The sequence below is a fragment of the Pundamilia nyererei genome, unplaced genomic scaffold (assembly GCF_000239375.1).
Source record: "Pundamilia nyererei isolate P.nyererei 1_Seehausen unplaced genomic scaffold, PunNye1.0 scaffold00087, whole genome shotgun sequence".
NCBI lineage: Eukaryota > Metazoa > Chordata > Actinopteri > Cichliformes > Cichlidae > Pundamilia > Pundamilia nyererei.
In genome coordinates, this window is record NW_005187488.1 from 1,963,566 (window position 1) to 1,971,829 (window position 8,264).

At 44.2% G+C, this 8,264-nt stretch overlaps 1 protein-coding gene and 1 long non-coding RNA gene across 2 annotated transcripts in view; one reads left to right on the top strand and one right to left on the bottom strand.

The window, feature by feature from the left end:
• Window positions 1-8,264, top strand: part of gli3 (GLI family zinc finger 3) — a 96,292-nt gene that overhangs the window by 60,538 nt on the left and 27,490 nt on the right. The window lies entirely within an intron of this gene.
• On the bottom strand, window positions 2,797-3,837 carry LOC102213957 (uncharacterized). Its single transcript, XR_311883.1, has 3 exons — window positions 3,728-3,837; window positions 3,354-3,418; window positions 2,797-3,249 (listed from the first exon to the last, which is right to left on the bottom strand). It is a non-coding gene; the product is annotated as an uncharacterized LOC102213957 (long non-coding RNA).

The following is an 8,264-nucleotide window of genomic DNA, read 5'->3' on the forward strand; positions in this document are numbered from 1 at the left end:
AAAGCTTCATCGAGCCTGAGCTTGGCACCGCCACGCATTCGGCCCCTTCATGATTAAATATCAAGGAACTCCACTTGACATTTTATTAGCCCAACAAGATGGATGAAATGGGCAGAATAAAGTAGGCTGTGTCTGTTCACTTTCCCACCAGCGCTTGCCTTTCTTCTGTCCGGCTTTTCTTTTCTCTCCCTTCCTCTGCATGAAGTATGTATTAGGAAAACGTGATGGATTTTGCTCTGAAAAGGAGATTTTTAGTGCCAAGGAGGAAACACATATTTCTGTCTCTTACCTGATGCTCCCGCTCTGCTTCTTCCTCTTCTTCCTCTGTGTCTCGGCTTTCTCTCCCTTCCTCATCCTCCTGACCCCCACCTTTTTTTTTTTCTGTTGTTCTACCTCAGATCTCTGTCTGAAGGATTAACCATCTCCAGCAGTGTGTCTCTGCTGTCTTGTAGCGCTGTGTATTGTTTGTGATTTGCTCAGGCCCATCCGTGCGGCTGCCCATTTCGGCAGCCCAGTGTGACGTGTCGAATTGCGAGGGGATCGTGCGGAGCTGTCTCACGGATCCACGAGGCTCCTCGCAGCCCCTGGGCCACACTCATTCTCCAACACCGCCCCTCACCTGTGGGCCGTACACGCAGGCACGCATGCTCATTACCTGACTCGTCGGGTAGCTAGGGCGATGGGGTGTGGAACCCTGAACCCTGTTTAGCTGCAGGCGTCAGCTGAGTTTCTGTGTAAAGGCATCGGGGCCATCGAGACACGGCTTGAGAGGGAAAAGAAAGGTAGATGTGTTTCCTCCATGTTTTCAAAAGTTTAACACTTTAACACCCAGGAGTCCCCCTCCTGTCTTCACTCTTGCCCGAGGCATGCCAGAGGAACTCAAAACACTGACTGAGAGCTAATTCCACCTGTACTCACTCTCTCGCTTTGAAAAAAAAGAGAAAAGCAGGGGAAAAAAACAACAATCAAGTACGTAATTGGTTGCGCACAGAGATGAAGGTGTTCTACTTGTAAAAGAGTAAAATCAAGCATGGGAGACGACCAAAAAGAAACAAGAAAATCCTCTTTTTTTCCTTGTTTTTTTTCCCCTGAGCTCATGTTTGTTCCCTGATTCCAGCCCCCTTGAAATTACAGGAAAAAAGGCCTGGCTCATTTTGTGCAATTTCACTTTCATGTTTTCATTTTCTCGCCGTATACTTAGTTGATTCGTTTTGGTAGACGTTCTTATCGCGATGGCTGAAATTACGTTTAATTGCAGTTCGTTGAAAAAAAAAAAAGGCTTTAAAACTGCCTGTGAACAAAATAAAAAAAGACAAAGCAAACACAAAAAAACCAACCCTGCTGCGTGGCAAAGCCAAATATAAACTTTTCAAAAACGACGACTGTTTTCAGTCACATTTTGAAACCAGCACGAGTGGTGAGAAGATTTGAATCTGTCTTGTGTTTTTGTTTTTTCTCGATAAAGCCCAGTCCCTTTCTTTCTGAGCGTTTCGCCTTGATCTCGAACAAGAAGCATTTTTCACGTGTGACTCAACTTTTAAGGTTCATGACTCCTCTGGAGTTCACAGAGGTGGCAGATTCAACCAGAGCCGCTGACACCTGGACCCGTGTGTTATGACTCAACCCTGTCACACTCTCTGACTCCTGCTAATAAACATGTCTTACCGCTCCAGCGGCGTGGAGTGATACGTGCTCACAGAGATGAGCTATATGTCGTTCTGGCAGAACGAGTGTGTATCTTCTGCTTGCGTGTGAATGTGACTGTAACGCACACTTGTAGGAGTTGGGGGGGATTGAAGGAGACTGCTGGGAATTGAACTGCACAGAGAGTATGTGTGAACTGACGACGCAGTGTATGGGAATGTCTGGCACGCCCCCAGAGGTATCCCGCAGAGAGGGAATCCTGCTTGATGTGACCATGAATAGAAATCCTTCCCACCCCTCGGACCCACCCAGGCCTTTGATGTCAGAGGGTCACGCAGAGCCCTCGCAGCGTTCGGGGAACATATTTACCCCGAATGCCTGGCAACCTCACCATACCCTGCTAGCTCTGCCGCCTGCATTGCCCAGAAGAAAAGCTTAAAGCAGACACTGCTGCTGGACTGCAACGAGGAAATTCAGATTAGATGGTGCTGACAGTAAAGGCCAAAGAATGAGTTTTTCAGCCTTATTTGATGAATCACTCATTTGATTTTTGAAGATTCTAAACTTCAACATTTGACGAGGTGACCAGTCTGGAGCTTAGGTGCATCCATACACTGCATACGACTGTTATTTCCAGCAATTAATCTTCTTGACTGCTTATCCTGTTCATGGTCATTGGGGTTAAAGGAGTCTATTACTGCAACCATAGAGGAAAAGGTGGGATACAACCTGTACAGGTCCTTCTCTTTAATATGGGGCAATTAAGATAATAATGAGCATTTCAAAAGCAAAAAAAGTGGAGAACACATTTCTTTGAAGGGGTGTTAGTAAAATTTACTGCATAAAAAGCCCTTTTTTTCTCAGATATTTGCCTAAAAGGCACCAATAGAATAAAGTTAAGACAAAACACTGTACGACTCTTACTGGCGCAATGTGGAGAAAATTCTTTTTATTATTCTGTTCGTCATCCCAAGAAAAATGGTTTGTCACAAAGGCCATGAAGGATTGCTGTGGAAGAGGGACTCCAGTTTGCATTGGAATGTGTGTTAGTTGCAGGTCTTAATGAAGTCTTAATGAAGGAACCCCTGAATTCTCTTTCCTCTGTTTATGTCTCTCAGTCTCTTTCTGTCTTCTCTCTCTCCCCTTGTCTCAGCTCCCTCTCCTCTCTCCTTGGGTCTCAGCTGGCTCAGTTCCTATGGCCCTTTGATCTCAGTGAAAGGGTTTGGAGCTTTAAAGTGCTTGTGTTTCCGCTGTCAGGAGCCTCTCTCTTCCTCCTCTCTGGTTTAGGCTTTCAGAGCGGTGGCAGTGCTGTGCCGTGGCTGGGTGGGTTAGAGGGTTGAGAGTGGGTGGGGTGAGGGGGGTGGGAGTGCCGGCTTCTATGAGGTGGTGAGATTGAGGTGAGGTTTGAGGGGGGGAGGTGGGCATGTGATGCTGTCAGCCTCGGTCAGGAGAGGTACTGACACCTGACAGATCCCAATTCCCTCTAAAACTCTCAGTTCCCACCTCACTCAGCCCCTTGTGGCCACATGTGTGTAAACTGCTTCTTTATTTTTCACTAATATGAAGTCCTGTGCAGTGTTCTGTTACTAAATCATCCATCTGCTACTAAATATTGTTAGCAAAAAAAAACAGAGAGAACAAAAAACTGTCAGTTCACAGTACTGCAATGTTTTTGTGTCAAACAGAGAAAATAATAGAATCACAGAGACCTTTGTGATGGGTTAGGCCTTGTTCAGACTGACTGCGGCAGCACTCCTTGACAGTAGGGGAGCATCTGGATAGGAAACATGCTCAGGTTTTGATATATGGTGAATAAAGTTCCATCCTTATAACATATTAAAGCAATATTTTCCCATCTTACCATCAATCAGGTGCTTAAAGTAATCACAGTCAGGGGTTTTTGGAGCCAGTGTAGTGCTAAGCTATTATCTAGCAATAGCACAGACCAAGGTAGCTGCTATCTATTAGCATACTACATATTATCATACTAAACTGCTACAGATACTGTTAACATAATTAAACAAAGCACCTATCTTTAAAAAAAAGAAATGTATTATACTCATTCATATAGCACTTTATCTACCTCACGTCCTCACAGAATGGCGTCAGCTGGGATTTGAACCAGTTGCCTTCTATTGTGTGAGGCGAAGCTGCTAACCATAGCATCCCTATGAAAGTTAGCATACTCATTAAAAAGGCTACAGTTAGGCTACAGCTAAAATGTTTAGAAGATGTCTAGAAGTGGACATTTTAGCAGGTGAGTGTGTGGGAATGTACTGACTTTTGGAGCCAGCCCACCAAGTGTTCTTATAGGGAACTGCAGTTCTTTGTTGCCCCTAATACTGATTGTCTACAAGTCTAGAGCATTAGCCATCACTAACTTTAGCTTGAGCTTCTTCCACGCACTTGGCTGCTTATAATTTGCATTTACGAGTGTAAAGAGAGAAGAAAAAACCTTGTTATCAAGTTAATGACACCGGACTATGTAATAATATGTAATGTATATGTAATAATAGCTAAATGCTAAATGGACTGGTTCTTATGTAGCACTTTGATACTTTGCCCACATACATACAAGCACTTTTTCTATGGTTAAGTGCTTTCTATCTATAGACATTCACACTTTCACACTTTGAAGCAACTTGGGATTCAGTATCGTGCCCAAGGACACTTTTGCATACAGATTGGATCAGCACCACAAACCTACCAATTAGTGGGTGACCTGCACTACCTCCTGAGCTACAGCTAGCTACAGTATACTATTATTCATAGCTGCAGCTACAGGCAGTAGTTAAGTGTGAACATGAGATGCATCTATGGTATTTCATATTCATTAGTTACCCTGTAAATGTGACATCGAATCAATGTAATTGTTGGCCTGTGTCATGGAAAAGCTACATTTTCCAGCACTCATGAACCGTTGCAGTGTACAGACTGGTTTTAGTAAGACTTCCTCTCAATTCGGCAGGGTCATGACTGCTGGCTTCAGTGCCTTTTTCTTTCTTTCGCGACTCTCTGTGGGAGTAGACTGGCAGCTCACAGATGAAAATTTGAAGGTCCATGAATACAGTTGTTGGGTTATTGGATTTGGACTCGCCAATTTCCTGTGCTGGTCACCAAAGAACACATGAAGAAATGTTCATCTTTTTTTCTTTCATGCGCAACGATTTCATGCTTGAGCTAAAAGTATTTTACAGAGCCCGGTTCCTATTTTAGCACACCGCTATGTCAATACCACCAGGTCAGGCTGCTGCACCACAATGATACCTTGTGTGCCTAAGTGAAGTCATCAGCCTTCACCGCAAATGCATGTTTCTGTAGCTTTCTCCCCACTCCAAAAAAAAAAAAATTATTAGTGTGGATATAATCTTGTTCCAAACAAAGATTCAAGGTCTCTACACTCCCACTCTACAAAAACTCAAAATCTTTTGGGGACATATTTACACTTGGCAAGTGTATATTCATTGGGTGAAATAAGACGACAGTTTAAAATCCACAGACCGCCCCGTGTAAACATGCGATGCCTTAAAGAGGAGCTGGCTGGTTTAAGAAAGGCCACGTGAAAGGAAATAGCTTCCATATGTCAGGAGCTCAGGCTTTCCTTTTGCCCGTTTTGCAGGACGTCTTCTTTAAGGGTTAATAGGAATTTATAAACCTGTGAAGTTTTTCTCTTCTAAGAAGAAGTATGTAAAACCCTGCAGGACAACTTTGATGTAAATCTCAAATCAGGTGTATCCGAGACGCTACTTCTCCGCACCCACACACCTACTCTCACATCAGCGCACACACAGGGCGAACATTCCTGCAAACACACGCTGCACATTGTCAGACTGCTTCCTTTTGTCATGTTGATTAATGCATGCTGGCAGATGCTGAGATGATCACGGCCCTACAGAGAGCAGCTGAGCACGGAGGATCGGCCACTCGCTTGCATTTTCTTTTAAAGACGTGCCGAACCTCCTCCGAACTATCAATCTCTCCGCTGTCCTCCTTAAATCCCCTCACACCTGGCTGCGGACCCCTTGAGACGTCTTTTTTTTCTCCCCCTTCCCTCCTTGTCCAACTCCCCCTCTGCCCTAACTCTTCCCTGTCCACCCTTCCCTCCCAAATTCATAGGTCATATGTTCACATACTCCCTCCTTCCCCTCCCTGAGACTACTGTTCACAGTCATCTCTTCCATTTGTCACGATTTTCCCACCAGTATTCCGGCCATGCAGGCGATTGCTTTGATCTTATTTTTAATTAATTGGAAAAAACTAAATAAAGGTAGAGGCATTTAGCTTAGGCCGGCGTACGGGGACGCAGCCAACACATGACAGGTTTAATCAGTGTCATGGCAGCCAGAGTGGATGTCTGGCTTCCCTCAAACAGGCCATGAAATTCCTCTGCTCTTCCTCCTGGGTTTTTATTTCAACACAGAAAATGTGAAAAATGCTTCCAGAGATATTAGTTGTGCTTACTTTGCTGCCAACCGAATGCCTTTTTTTGCAGGTAATGGTTAAAAATGTGTGTTTGCATGTCCGTTTCTCTTCTTTAATGACTGACAGAGCAGGTTTTTTCGGTTTCCCCCGTGCTACATATTTCCCCCGAGTGCGTACGTGTACGAGCTTCAAGGTCTGCCATGTGACAAGAAAGCAAACATCACCCTGCAGCTATGTTGTGATCTCTGCAAATGAGGCATATGATGGTGGCGTGGGGGCACATGACTTGCTTATCGTGAGCACGTTCTTTCGTTCGCACACCTGTTTTGAAGTGCCCGTTTGCTCTCACGATGGCCTTCTCGGCGAGGAGGAGATTTCTTCCAGCTGACGTGCAAAAAGACACCAATCATATGGAGGTGGAGAAAAATTCCACGACCGTTTGTGTTGCAATGTCAGGTATGAGCCTGAAAGTCGCCACCTTTGCGCACTTCAAACAGAAAAGGTTTTGCTCAGGATTTCTCTTCTTCCTCCGGAGAGCGCCGGCGTCTTTTTCCCGTCCACCTGCTTCAGCGTCGCGAGACATGTTGTCACACTGTCGACCGCAGTGCAGGCCTTTAAAATTGCCCCATAGCCCCTTTTTGGTCTAATTACAGAAAGGCTTCTGAAGATGAAGAAGTTCACGTGTGACTGTGTGTTTCTGGGTCTGCTCCTCAGTGGGTGTGTGTGTCGTTTCCACTCCTCAGTGCTCATTATTGACCCTGGCCTGAGCTCTTTCATTAGGGGGGCTGTGAAGTGGAGGGACGAAGGGGCCAGGAGGGGAACAGGGGATGGGGCAGAGGTCGTAATTGGGCTGTTCCACTCCCTCTGGCCTTGCTCAAGGTCACTGCGAAACAAACGTTGGGCCAGACTTTTTCCTCTCCCTCTTTTCGCTCATCCTTTCCTACTCCTGGGGTCTTTTGTCACAGTAGACCAGTCCATAGGGGAGCCCCAGAGAAGCAGAGGGGCTAATTCAGTCTAATCTTTTAGCCCGTTAATGTCTGCCTGATATGGGGCTTTCTCCACATCCTCAGGGGAAGGCCTTTGTGGTGTAGGCCATCATTATGAAGTTTCCAGGCGCTCCTAACCAATTATAAGAAGTGGGCACAAATTAGTTAATCTCAAACTCTGCTGCTAAGAAGTTTTCCTGATTGTTCTCAACTTTATTTCACATCTCGCAGAAAAGAGAAATTTGATAGTAAAGGTTTCTGATAAAGTGAAGCCTGATAGCACTCACATTTTCTATTTAAAGAATGAGAATTTGTATGAGACTTGCCAGTGGATTTTGTACAAAATTGTATCCGTCATGTGCAATTCTGTACACGGTTTCATCTCCAAGCCAAGTTCGAAGCCATCTGAGCAATGTAGCGTTGCGGCGCAGCGTTGCTTGTCTGGCCCTGGCTAGCGGTGAGCTCGGTCTAACGTTTCCCTCTGATTAAGACGCAGTGGTGAAAGCTGCCTTTGATCTGAGGAAATGTCTGCGTAGGGAGCAGTTGGAATGCAGCACTCTCCTCTCTGCTTTGCAGATGGAGGGAGAGAGATAGTGTCACAGTCTATTTGTTTGGTCTCGCCACTGCCAGTCTGCCAATCGAATTAACATCTGGATGTTCAGGCTGAAACAAGCCTGATGTCCCTGGTTCAACTGTGGCGAAACTGACTTATTTATGTTTAATTTACTCAAAAATGACAACATAGTGGAATCAAAAGATCTTATTCTTGTACACATGTTGATTTAAATGGTCTAACTGGTCTCTAAATGGTGTCAGATAGAGGGAGTCTGCGACAGCAATACTGAAGTAAGTTCATTTATAAGTCAAAGAATGAAGAGATATTAGGGCCACTTTAAAGAAATCATCATTTAAAAAAATGTTCTTAATTTTATTAATTTTTAAATTTAATTTTTAAATGAATGTATATTTTTTTTAAATATTACTTTTATTTATAGATACATAAAAAGAAGGCTTTTTACTTCCCCCCCCATTTGCTGTTAATATCAGCTCCATATATCCATCAAATTAACAGCTGACTAATCTCTGCTGAACTTTTCAGATCAGGTTAAAAATACCAAAAGAAAAATAAGTACGTTTACTTATTAAATGCTTTTTACAGACAAACGGTCACAAAGCATTGTGCACAAAAAAGAGTAAAATAAATAATACGTA